The sequence below is a fragment of the Podarcis liolepis genome, assembly GCF_965112155.1.
Source record: "Podarcis liolepis genome assembly, chromosome: 8".
Lineage (NCBI taxonomy): Eukaryota > Metazoa > Chordata > Lepidosauria > Squamata > Lacertidae > Podarcis > Podarcis liolepis.
This window is the reverse complement of record NC_139560.1, coordinates 81753507-81767098: the sequence shown is the minus strand read 5'-3', so window position 1 is coordinate 81767098 and position 13592 is coordinate 81753507.

Below are 13592 nucleotides of genomic sequence, written 5' to 3'. Positions count from 1 at the left end.
TGATCTTAGCCTGAGAGCTTTAGTCTTCATACTCATTTGCAATAGAGCTCTGCCCCACCATTGTTGCAAAAGCATAGACAGCTAGGTTCCTATGTAAAATAAGTTCAATAGATAGTGTCATTAGATAATCCACTGCCAACTCATTTCTGCCCCTCTGCACCTGTTTCCAGATCTGGAATAACAGAAATGAGAAGGTCTTGAAAATCATCTTAAGGGTGAAAGTTGATCATATGTTAACTTACAAGTTCACCTTATTCCTCCTAATTCCCCTACCTTGTGTGGAAACTCCTCACAGTGGTTCTTTAATGAATATGCCACAGATAGTTAAAGGTCAAAGGCCTGGTTATAGTAGGGTTGCCATATTTTGAAGAGCAAGAAAGAAGACACATATGCTGAGTTCTACTTTAAACTAGATAGGGACGCGGGTGGCGCTGTAGGTTAAACCACAGAGCCTAGGGCTTGCTGATCAGAAGGTCGGCGGTTCGAATCCATGCAACGGGGTGAGCTCCTGTTGCTCGGTCCCTGCTCCTGCCAACCTAGCAGTTCAAAAGCACGTCAAAGTGCAAGTAGATAAATTGGTACCGCTCCGGCAGGAAGGTATATGGCGTTTCCGTGCGCTGCTCTGGTTCGCCAGAAGCGGCTTAGTCATGCTGGTTACATGACCCGGAAGCTGTACGCCAGCTCCCTCAGCCAGTAAAGCGAGATGAGCACCGCAACCCCAGAGTCGTCTGCGACTGGACCTAACGGTCAGGGGCCCCTTTACCTTTTACTTTTAACTAGGGATCACTATGACGGCTCTGATTTTACATACCCATTAAAAAGAGGACGTATCCTGGAAAAAGAGGACATGGCAACCGTAGAGGAAGGTTTTTGCCTGATGCCTAAAGATGTGTAATGAAGGTGCAGAAAAGGTTCATTCTTATGTTGCCACCTTTCGGATCACTTGTGGAGGAGGCACACAAAGAAAGACCTCAGAGTGGTGATTGAAGGGTTTGCGTTGGTTCATATGGGGAGAGACATTGTGGTCCTGAGCCGTTTAAGGCTTTGTAAGTAAAAACCAGTGCTTTGAATAGATATCCTTTTGCAGGAATGGCATTTGTCCTGTACTACTTCAGCATTAAAATCTAGGAAACTGAATCATTTTATTCTGCAGCAGTTTACGGACTGAACAATGTTCAAGAGCTGTTCAGCCCATCTTAAAAATCCTGTCTACAAGGAAACTGGCTGGGTTTTCTCTCCTTGCTTCTAGGTTTCTACCCACTACAAAGAACAGTGTGTAATAACAGCAGCTCACACAATGAGTCTTGTCAGTGAGTCAGCAATTTATTCCTCTTGCTAGAGCTGGGCAGTTCTTGCTCTCGGCTTACATTTTCAATGATTGTTTCTCGCTGACTTCCAGGAGCCTCGGCAGGCCCTATTGAAAAAAGGTGAAAATCCAACAGGACTAACCATAAAAAGGCTTTCTATAGTCACATGTGAATAAAACGTGCTAGAATATTTCCACGGCATATGTAGAGATGGAATCTGGTGGGCATAGTCTAAAGATATTACTTACCAGGAAAGTCTGTAAATAGACCATTTCCCCCTCTCATCACTTAAGCTTGGAGCCTGATGTTTACCTCGTCATAGAGACCAGCACTTCAGAAAGCCAAAATACACATGGGATGGCTGCAGGAATAACAAGAGTTTCCCCTTCACATACTTGAATCAGCCCCAGTTTGTGGAATGTGTAGTGCCAGCCAGTTAAGTCTAAAACAGGATGTCGCATGAGAGAGCCAGTGGGTAGGAATTTGAGACTTCCTCCTTGAAACACTTTGGCAATCCTGAGACTGGGGGAATGTAGATTTGCACCAGCAGCTGGAATAGTATCTATGGATACGTAAGGGCAGGTTCTGTTTACAACAATATCACGCAACTGTCAAAGTGCTGTTACTTTCAACTTTACCAAAGATACACAAGAGAGGGAGTAAGGGATCACCAAACTGTAGCTGCCAGGTCCCAGATCAGAGCTGAAAGCTTTGGGGCTGACCTCTAGATTGTCTCCTGAAGCCTCACACACAATGCATACTTCTCCTGAACAACAACAACAACAATAATAATAATTTATACCCCACACATCTGGCTGGGTTTCCCCAGTCACTCATGGTGGCTCCCAACAATAAAAAGGGATAAAACATCAAACATTTAAAACTTCCCTAAACAGGGCTGCCTTCAGATGTCTTCCAAAAGTCAAAGAGTTGTTTATTTCCTTGACATCTGATTGTAGGGCATTCCACAGGGAGGGTGCCACTGCTGAGAAGGCCCTCTGCCTGGTTCCCTGTAACCTCACTCCTCGCAGTCAGGGAACTGCCACAAGGCCCTCGGAGTTGGACCTCAGCGTCTGGGCTGAACGATGGGGGTGGAGACACTCTTCAGGAATACTGGGCTGAGGCCATTTAGGGCTTTAAATGTCAGCACCAACACTTTGAATTGTGCTCGGAAACGTCCTGGGAACTAATGTAGGTCTTTGTAGGAATTTGTCTGCTGGACTAGTTGGCTCTGTCTTTTGGTTTTGCCTACCTCCTAGCAAATTTTGGCAGTTGAGGCATTAGGTGACCCTTAGTCTTTGGTGGAGGGGAGGCTATATCCACTGCCTGCCCCTCCAGTGTTCCAAGGTACCCTCTTAAAGGGATCAGGAAGGAGTAGCTTCTGACCAGAAGCCCAGGTGGGTGCTGGGACGACAGCACTCCTTAAGGCAGCAACCCTGTGGGGCTTTCCTGCTTGATGTATGTTATAGGACCCCTTTGCCTATAACATAGGGCTGGTGGTTCCATGGTTCTATCCAATGCCTTGCCAAACCCTACATTTGTAATCAATAAATTTGTGGCCTGATTTGACTCAAAATGATGTGTCCTGTGAGTTTTCTTGGGTGGTGGTGGGCACCTGGTTTGGGCAAGGGAGTGCTCAAACTGTCTGAGTATTTGGAATAATCTGTACAATATTTGGAATAATGGTGAACCCAGTCCCAGCTTTCTCTTCTAGACCCTGATAATCTCTTCCCAGGCAACAGATATTTGTGCTGTCATCCTTGTATAAAATGCAGTGCGATTGTAATGCCTATTTTCCCAAAGGAATATAACAGGCTAGTCTTAAATTCAAGTTTACTCTGAGAGCCATTCTAAACATTGCACAGAATTACTAACCGTGCATTTATTACTTCTCCAGAGCTTCCAAGGATATTTCAAGCACTTCCAAAAATACTCTGTCATAAGCTTTTTTAAATATATTTTTTAATGAGGATCACAGTCTGAAAGCGAGTTTATGACATTAAGGGCAGAGGAATGAAGATTTTAAGGAGGAAAAGACCAAGAAAACTGGTGGATATTCAGCTGCTGTAAAATATGGTAAAGGTGACAGAAGGGAAGGCAAACAGAACAGAGAATGCACAAGAGCAAAGGCATAAAAAAAGCCTTTGGCTTCACATGTAGAGGTTGCAGGCATGAAGAGAAAGAGAGAATATAGGCAGTTTAAAGAAATAAACAAAAGTTTTCAATGAATGTGATTTAAGAAGAAACCTAGGGGCATGCAAGAAAAAAAAATGACTCCATTCATTTTCATTATTAAAAACCACACTGATTTCATTATTTATTCATTTAAAGTACATTTCTTGTTTTTATTGGTTTTACTGCTGCATTTAGCAGCGGAGCTAATTTCAGCAGCTGCCTCCTGGTGACAGACAGAATGTATTGACATTGCATAAGGCCAGGGCCATTTCATTCCAGGATGCAACTTCCAAGGCGTTTGGGGGGAGTGAAATGATGGCTGCCAGGAGGTGGCTGCTCAAATCAGGCACTGGTGCCAGAGTAAGGTAAGTTCCGTCATCCTCAAATAAGTGATGCTTGGGTAACAAATGTTGTTGTTGTTTAGTCGTTTAGTCGTGTCCGACTCTTCGTGAGCCCATGGACCAGAGCACGCCAGGCACTCCTGTCTTCCACTGCCTCCCGCAGTTTGGTCAAACTCATGTTTGTAGCTTCAAGAACACTGCCCAACCATCTTGTCCTTTGTCGTCCCCTTCTCCTTGTGCCCTCCATCTTTCCCGACATCAGGGTCTTTTCCAGGGAGTCTTCTCTTCTCATGAGGTGGCCAAAGTATTGGAGCCTCAGCTTCAGGATCTGTCCTAGTGAGCACTCAGGGCTGATTTCCTTCAGAATGGAGAGGTTTGATCTTCTTGCAGTCCATGGGACTCTCAAGAGTCTCCTCCAGCAGGGTAACAAATGAGATACCCCTTAAAAAGGACTGCACCACATTTTGCAGGGTTCCTTCACCCGCAGTCTGTGAAATGGTATTATTCTGAATTCTTGCATTTCATCAGGTGTAAGATGTAAGATCATTCTGAAGTGCAAATATGCGCAATACCTTAAAACAAATAAAAAGAGGTTGTTGTCACTAAAATCGTCGTTGACATGCTGAGCAGCAAAATGCTTATGAACAGTAGAACATTTCCATAGCCCAAATTTGGCGGTCCTTTCCTCCCAGTTCCACTAGCAATGCCAGTTTCTCATATCCATTACATTGGTACATCTGAGCCTCTGAAGTGTCACATTTGATGGTGAAATGTATATTCACATTGTTAATCTACAATATCACCAGTTTGTTGTATGATTATGTGAGAAAAAGTAAAAAAGGAAGATCAATTTATTTCTTTTAAATAGCACACAATCTGGGACATGGGTGGCGCTGTGGGTTAAACCACAGAGCGTAGGACTTACCGATCAGAAGGTCGGCAGTTCGAATGCCCGCAATGAGGTGAGCTCCCGTTGCTCGGTCCCTGCTCCTGCCAACCTAGCAGTTCGAAAGCACGTCAAAGTGCAAGTTGATAAATAGGTACTGCTCCGGCGGGAAGGTAAATGGTGTTTCCGTGTGCTGTTCTGGTTTTCCAGAAGTCGGCTCCCTCAGCCAATAAAGTGAGATGAGCGCCGCAACCCCAGAGTTGGTCACGACTGGACCTAAGGGTCAGGGGTCCCTTTACCCTAGCACACAATCCCAAGGGGATTCTGGAGAATGTTTCTTTTTAAAAAATAGAGAGAACTTGTGCCATAATGTTATATATTACTTAGAGGGAGATGAGCTCAGTGATGCAGAATCATTTTATAAAAACGTATTAAGTCCTCCTACATCAGCAGCAGATTGAATCAATCATATTTGTCATGGGTTGCTCTCTTCAACTGAATCAAGGTGTTTGCAAATACAAGGCTGAACAGCAGGCAAGAGTTTCTGAAAATGCAGTCTCATCTTGGCTTGAATCTATAACGGTGAACCTATTCAGAGAATTAATGCACCTTACCTAGGAAAGAACATTAAACTGATCACCTGGAAAGAATCAACAAGTATTGCATTTTTAAAAGGGGGGCAGCCACTTCCCTAACTAATAATACCATAGGATTTTCCCCCCAGTTGTTCAACCCATTCATTTTCACCCAATCTAACTTTCTCTGAACCTTTTCTTTTCCCTATTTAGATACAGAATAGATACAGAATTCCACCTCAAAAGTCAAAAGGAATTATTACCCTTTTCCATCAATTGCTGGCGAAGAGGCCAAGAAATGGATCCTTCACAGCAAACCTATGAGGAGTCCGTACGTTTCATTTCCCCCAAAATGTCATATATTAGTATATATTTCATGTATATGCTAAATAAAATTGCCACATATACACTGCCGCTTATATAAAAGTTCTCACTTTGTTATTTTTCTTTTTAATCATACATGCAGACCTTACTGTTTTGCAGATTTGAAATCTTAGAAGCTGCAGAAATCTGCTTTTTGTGCTGTCTGCAAATACAGACACAGCAGTGAACTATAGAATGATATACGTAGTACTCGCTGCAGGGGCATAAGGATCATTCTTTTGGGAGGCATGGAAAATATCTTCCTCATTATGTTCTTTATTTTGCATAGTGTTGACAACAAGCATTATTAGGTGAGCACTTGACCAAAATTTTTCATGGCAGGGAACTGCAGTAAACTTGATTTTCTACAATTCCTTATATGGAGGACAAGTTCTTAATTCTAAGATGTCCCCTCTGTAATTCAAAGCCTGGCCTAGGATTCTTATGTAAATATGGAACAAATCTACTCCCCCAAAAAACAACAATGAAAGGGTTTCTTCAGGTCATTGTGATATGCCGAACATGCCAGTTACGGTAATCTTTGCCTTCTGCTACCAGGTATTACGGCACTCTCAGGTGAAAATTATTCTACAGAAAGACCAAATCACGGGAACAATTTCTTTTTTACAGTAATCTTTTACACAGTACTTAAAGGTAAAGGGACCCCTGACCATTAGGTCCAGTCGTGGCCGACTCTGGGGTTGCGGCGCTCATCTCGCTTTACTGGCTGAGGGAGCCGGCGTCCAGCTTCCGGGCACGTGGCCAGCATGACTAAGCCGCTTCTGGCGAACCAGAGCAGTGCACGGAAATGCCGTTTACCTTCCCGCCAGAGTGGTACCTATTTATCTACTTGCACTTTGACGTGCTTTCGAACTGCTAGGTTGGCAGGAGCAGGGACCGAGCAACGGGAGCTCACCCTGTTGTAGGGATTCAAACCGCCAACTTTCTGATCGGCAAGTCCTAAGCTCTGTGGTTTAGCCCACAGCACCACCCGCGTCCCTTATACATAAGTGCTTACATAAGTGCAAAGAGCCTTATCATCTTTTTTTTTTTTTTTTTGCCTTCCTAATGGTCTTATGATGTATTTGCTTTGACGCTCATTTTGTAGGTGGAAAATTGAAGCTGATAGTTAGAAGCTACTGAATAGGTTGGTGACTAAGCAGAGATTTAAACTCAGGCCCTCCCAGCTTGACAACCTCTCATTTGGTGTGCGGCAAAATCTGAATACGAAGATGTACATTCGCCCCACTAGGAAGGTGGCTCTGCTTGTTTGTTTTTGCAATCAGCTGGAGGTGAAATTAAAACGGTGGTTTCACACAGCCCTTAATATAGCAGTGTATCATCCAGCCATGCCCTTTCTTTAATATTGAAGCACAAGTCAGTCCCATTCAACAAAGCTTCCTGGCAAAGTTAATTGGTAGCTTCTTCCTTACAGCTTCTGTCCATGTCTGAGGGATTACTGATGATCTGTCACTTAATTAGTCATATTCTGTTCCTTGCATTAGGAGGGCTTTAATTACTGCTTTCCTTTTCCTTATTATCTTCTACTTGTTTTGACTATTTTCATCATCAAGAGAATATAAGAATATTACATTATATATTTTTTTCCAAAAAAATTATTGGTTTTCAATTTTTTTTTAAACAAACATACATCCATGCATCTTAACTGTACTTAATCCAATCTTAGTAACATTGTTAAGTGACTTCCTCAAATCCCCCTGGCTGAATTTCAGTGTATATCATTGTAACAGTTTTCCAAAACCAATTTTCTCATAAAATTAACTTAATCACTTAACATCTTTCTTTGTTTTCATTTTGACTTTAAACATATTATTCTCTAACATCACATATTTAAATCCTAAGCCTATCTGATATTTGCAAGTTTTTCCAATTAAGTTATCTTAGCATATTTAACTAAATAGTCTTTGAATTTCATCCATTCCTTCTGGTACTCCTCCTCCTTCTGGTCATGGACTCTTCCAGTCAGGTCGGCTAGCTCCGAAAAGTCCATCATCTTCATCTGCCATTCCTCCACTGTTGGGACTTCTTGTGATTTCCAGTTCTTAGCTAACAAAATTCTAGCTGCAGTTGTGGCATACAAAAACAGTCTAACATCTTTTTTTGGCAATTCCAAACCTATTATTCCAAGAAGAAAGGCCTCTGGTTTCTTAATAAATGTATAGTTCAACATATTTTTCAATTCATTATAAATCTTCTCCCAGAAGTCTTTCACCTTGGGGCAGGTCCACCACATGTGATAAAAGGTACCCTCTTTTTCTTTACATTTCCAGCATAGATTATCACTATTGTGATAAATCTTTGCTAATTTGACAGGGGTTAAGTACCATCTATACATCATTTTCATAATATTTTCCTTTAACACCGTACATGCAGTGAACTTGACCCCTTTCCTGCACAACCTTTCCCAGTCTTCAAACATTATATTATGTCCCACATCTCTTGCCCAATGTATCATCACAGATTTAACTTGTTCATCCTTTGTATGCCATTCCAACAATAAAGAATATTACATTATATTGGCTACTATTTTTTGAAAAAGCAGACAAACCAACACTGTGGCTTGACATAAACTTTATGGATGTAGGTGCCATGATTCATGAAATAGGTTCTTTAGGAGGATAATGGCTTCCACAGATTTATGCCAACCTGCACGTAGTGTCTCCACTCCCCCCCCCCCATTCCAAACTATGTGTCATTCAAGTAGAAGTTGCCATCAATAACAACTTTTCTGTGGAATTCTATTACAAAGACAGGAATATTCAGTGGATGACTAGAAAACCAGGAGCAGAGTTAGTTGTGCAACTCCTGGGTCACATTGGGTGAAATGTGTGAAACTAATAGCCCCAAACTATATTTTTTTCAGTAATTGCTACTAATTACAGATGGTCAACAAGGCAAATAATTTTACCAGGGCCATAGACTATTTAAAAAGGTTAAGCTGTTTATTCACCCCCCATACTAAGGATCATTCCATATTTAGACTACTGGCTCATACACTATTATGTCAAAGACTCTTCTAATAAGTTATATTGCGATTCTATGGGATTTCTCTTGTAGGGCAGCATATAAATAATGTAAGTAAATAAATGAATAAAATATCAGTCTAGGCCATGCCAAATGGATACTCTATGCCACCCTGATGTTAAAAAGGTCTTCCAGAACGAGGAAGGTACAGTTTCTGTTTGTTTCTGTTTGATAAGTGGCAAGATTGTTTTCTGTTTGGTCTTTGGTCTTTGCTTCTTAAATATTCAGCTCAAAATATTTTTAAATCTGCGTTTGTTTAAATGAATTAACTGTGGAACAACTGTTTTTCTACCCTTGGGAGAGATGACAACTTTGCTAAGTGTCAAAAATGACAAAGATATTTATGAATGGGTTCTCCTAGGACAGCTGCAGAATGAGTGTAAGTAAATCAGAGGTGTTGGTCCAGTGTCAGAAGGCTGTAAGTCAATTATATAAGGGGTGGGGGAGAATCTACCTTGTGATCTCAGTTCCAGCAGCTATATAATGTTGTGCAAGCAATGGCAGAACATTAGTTATAGAAGATCAGAGCAAATTTCCAGAAGCGCTTAAATTTTGATAAGACAAAGTTATTGAAGTCATTTAGGAAACAATTAGATGGCTCTCTAAGAAAACAAAGAAAGGAAGAGAGAAATAAACAAAGTTGCATATTAGTGCTGATGACTACATGCAAATATTTCCTCGGCATCATAAAGAATGTGATTGCTTTAGGGCAAGTGTCCATATATTACAGCTATTAAAGCTTCAACACAAAGTCCTTTCAGGAGGTTTTAATGATCAATGGATGACTAAATGAATGGGGAGCTGCAGGCTATTAACCTAGACTATAACCTCTATTAGCTGTGAGAGAAGGAAGCAAGAACAAGATGTAGCTTGAGTCTAAGATATCTACATAAATTTGGGGACTCACTAAATCTCATGTCTCTAAAATACTATAGTGTTTAACTGTAGCTTCTTAAAATAATTATGTCCTCTATTCTTTAACCAAAACAAGCTCATTTGACTTTAGGTCAAGGTGCAAAAATGAGATGATGAAGATCAAAAAGGGCAATATTTAGAATAAGCTGTGGGAAACAGGCAAATATGAAACCATTGATAAAAGTAAAGGGACCCCTGACCATTAGGTCCAATCATGGCCAACTCTGGGGTTGCGGCACTCATCTCACTTTATTGGCCGAGGGAGCTGGCGTACAGCTTCCAGGTCATGTGGCCAGCATGACTAAGCCGCTTCTGGCGAACCAGAGCAGCACACGGAAATGCTGTTTACCTTCCCACTGGAACGGTACCTATTTATCTACTTGCTCTTTGACGTGCTTTCAAACTGCTAGGTTGGCAGGAGCAGGGACCGAGCAACGGGAGATCACCCCATTGTGGGGATTCGAACCGCTGACCTTCTGATCGGCAAGCCCTAGGCTCTGTGGTTTAACCCACAGCGCCAACCGCGTCCCTTGAAACCATTGATAGCAGCTCATAATTCTACCACATTAACGTGATCACGTGTGGAAAAAATCCTTTTCAGTTCACAGCCACTGATGACAAATGAGGGAAGATAAATTACAGTACTTTTCTAATATATGAAGGCTCATAGTAGATGTGAACATGCAGTATTTTATCAGTGTGTGTGTGTGTGTGTGTGTGTGTGTGTTTCATAAAGATGGAAGTATCCAGTTAATGAGTGCTACTTCCCTTAATAGATTTATTAGTAATGTTTACTTAAAATGCCAGCCATATCTTAAGAACAAAGAAATGTGTCATTTTAGCTGGTTTCTTTATATGGCATGCAATTCATCACTTTCATTGCCTATCATTACAATGTGAACTAGAGTCTGGCCTTTGAGCTATCTGTGTGAAAATTAGTTTGGACACTGCACTTGCCTACATTTAAACTACAGTGTAATTCTATCGTTCAGGATGCTTAATGTATCTTGATGTTTATTGATTTGAATAATACAGCCCAATGGTATGCAGATTTTCTTGGAAGTGGGTCCCATTGAGTTCAATGTGGTTTACTGTCAGTGTGCATAGGGCTGCAGCCTTAGATTGATAAATACGCTTCCGAAAGACACTTGACACATAGTTCCTGTGAGGTTGTTAATTGATCCCTAAATGCACAGCTTCCATATGCTGTTTAAGTTTCCCAAAGTAAACATGATATACGGGAGTCCTTGGATCTTCAAGGCAATTAGTGGGCAGGAGTTAGCAGCTGCAATATAGAATATATATATCCTTTAAGTTCCACTGAGGTCACAGAATCACTTCAGAACAAGTCAGCTTGAGGGCTGCACTTATAATAAGAAAAGTTGGTCTTTCTGCCAACAACGACAATGATCTAAAACCCAACTTTTTCTGGCAACCAATTGTTTCATCCGCACAGTGGTTTATCGTTAAAGAGGTAGTGTTTTAGAACTGGGATATGTGGATAGCTTTAGTAAACAGGAAGCTGACTAACATCTGCCCTTTTTAATTGTTGCTTTTCCAGGGAACAACGTGTATGATTGTTGTGCCAGCAGCATTGGATGCACGCTTATCATTTCTAGTTTCTGGAAACAAGAAGTTTGCATAAACGGAGATGGACAATGCAACTGTCCCAGCCTATTAGCTCTGTCCTGCTTTGTTGAAACTCACTCCGAATCCGATACTAATTCATTGGTTGAAGCACAATGTGGCGGTTCATGGTTCTTATGGGGTGTGCTATGCGTAAAATGAACATAGAGTTGCATTAAAGAACATGGGAGGAGTCAAGAAAGCGAAATAGCTACCACTATCAGTCCTTGAGGTTTTGACCTTTTGCGTGTCAAGGTCCCCAGGGCCACCCCAAATAACTCACACATCACACAGGGCCACAACTTTTTTAAAATACAAAAATGTGAGTGGTTGCTTAGGCATTGGTTGTGACTATCTGCCCCCCATGGGGGACAGACTGACATTCCGCACGCCTGCGAAAGTCAGAAAAGGGGAATACATTTGGGGGTAGCGACGGAGCAGCCAACCTGCCCTCAGCCTTGACCAAGTGCAACCAGGGGCTCTTGCGTGGCCCTAGCCCCTTGACAGGGTTGGATGAATGCAATAGTGAGCCCCTGTATTCCTTTAACGGAATCCCTTGCAGCAGCAGCATTAGAGGGGCAGGCACAGCCAATCCATGTCCCTCAACCAACCAAACCATAGAACCAATGCCTAACCGCAACCTTACAAGTTGTGACGATTTGCTATGCAGTAGGCAAAAACCAAATGGCCCAAGCCAATCAGCCAGATGGACAAAATTCCTACCGGGCCCCTGCCCCAAAGCAGACGACCCCATGACAGGCATAGCAAGGTCAAGCGAACAACTCTAAATATAGGGAGGGTGGGATGGGCAATCCGATGCACGGGGTGAAAAGAGGAAGCTCTACGCCTTGTGCAGGGAATTTTAGCATTTCTGGCTGTCAATCAACAAATGGCAACATTAACTTCTTCCCAACAACAAGGGAAGCCCAATCACAACAGTGGCCAACGATCAATTAGCCCGCCTCACAACTTTGGAGTGTCCTGTCGGCCCCCACCGCAACACATGCTCTCCATGAAGAAGAACACGCTTTACTGATCATTTCCTCCCCTCATGTTTTCTCCATCAGCTATGGATATCAGTTCTTCACAATGATGTTCTCATTCCCATGTTCCATGCCCACTGTACAGATGCCATTGTACTTTTTGCTTTCCTTTTCTGTCCTACTTGCTTTCTGTTCTTCTAAGCTCAATGGTACCTGCTTCTAAGTGTTAACAGGATCACAACCTTGTCAGAAAATTAAGAGAATTATACAGTAAATATTCATTAAATATCTATATTTCTTCACAAAATAATATTTGTAGTCTAATTAGAGAACCCCATCTCTCTTCTAGACTATACAGTAGATAATGATAATGGAAATGAATATATAGTTCATTCTGTCAACAGGTTATGTAAACGTGTGTGTGTGTGTGTGTGTGTGTGTGGTTTAAAACTAGGAGGTTGTTGTTGTTGTTGTTGTTTACAAATATACAGGTTGAGAATGGGTGGAGGTTTTTTTTAAAAAAAATATTTATGCTTTTCAGGTTTATACATTTACCGGTAACTAATTTTACAATCATTTTAACATTTCAAACCTTGACTTCCTTCCCCCCATTTCTGCGGTTCCTTAAATTTATTTTTAATATCTTCTGCATATCCAAGTTAACTTAATTTGCTCATTTATTCATCTACTTTAAATATATACTCTAATAAAACTGCAGGTTATTACAGTAATCCTGCCAATGTTCTTATCCGTTTACAATTTATCTGTAAATATTCCATAATCCATTTCCATTCTTTTATACAAAGTTTGTTGTCTTGATTTCTTATTCTTCCAGTAAGTTTTGCCATTTCTGCATATTCAATAAGTTTTTGTATCCATTCTTCCCTTGCTGGGACTTCTGCTTCTTTCCATTTTTGGGTGAGTACCATTCTTGCCGCTGTAGTAGCATACATGAATAAGTTTCTATACAATTTAGGTAGTTCTATAATTCCCAAAAGAAAAGCTTCTGGTTTTTTAAAAAAATAAAAGTTATTTTAAACATCCTTTTCAGTTCATTATATATCATTTCCCAGTAAGCTTTAACCTTACTACAAGACCACCACGTGTTATGTAAACATTTATTACTGGACAGCATCAGCAATATATACCCTCTGAACACAATTTGGCCAGACAGCAGCACTTGCCTGTATATCTTTTATTTTGTTATTGTGTTTTTCCTGTCTGTTTCACTATTCTCTTTTCTCTTTCCTGTGCATGTAAAATTAGCAACTTCTCTGTGCTTCTGTGCATGGATTATCAGCAACTGCAAACAAAATGATCCAGAGGCCACAAAGTGTGTGTGGCTATGCCCGCTGCCCTTTCACAGATTATAGGTA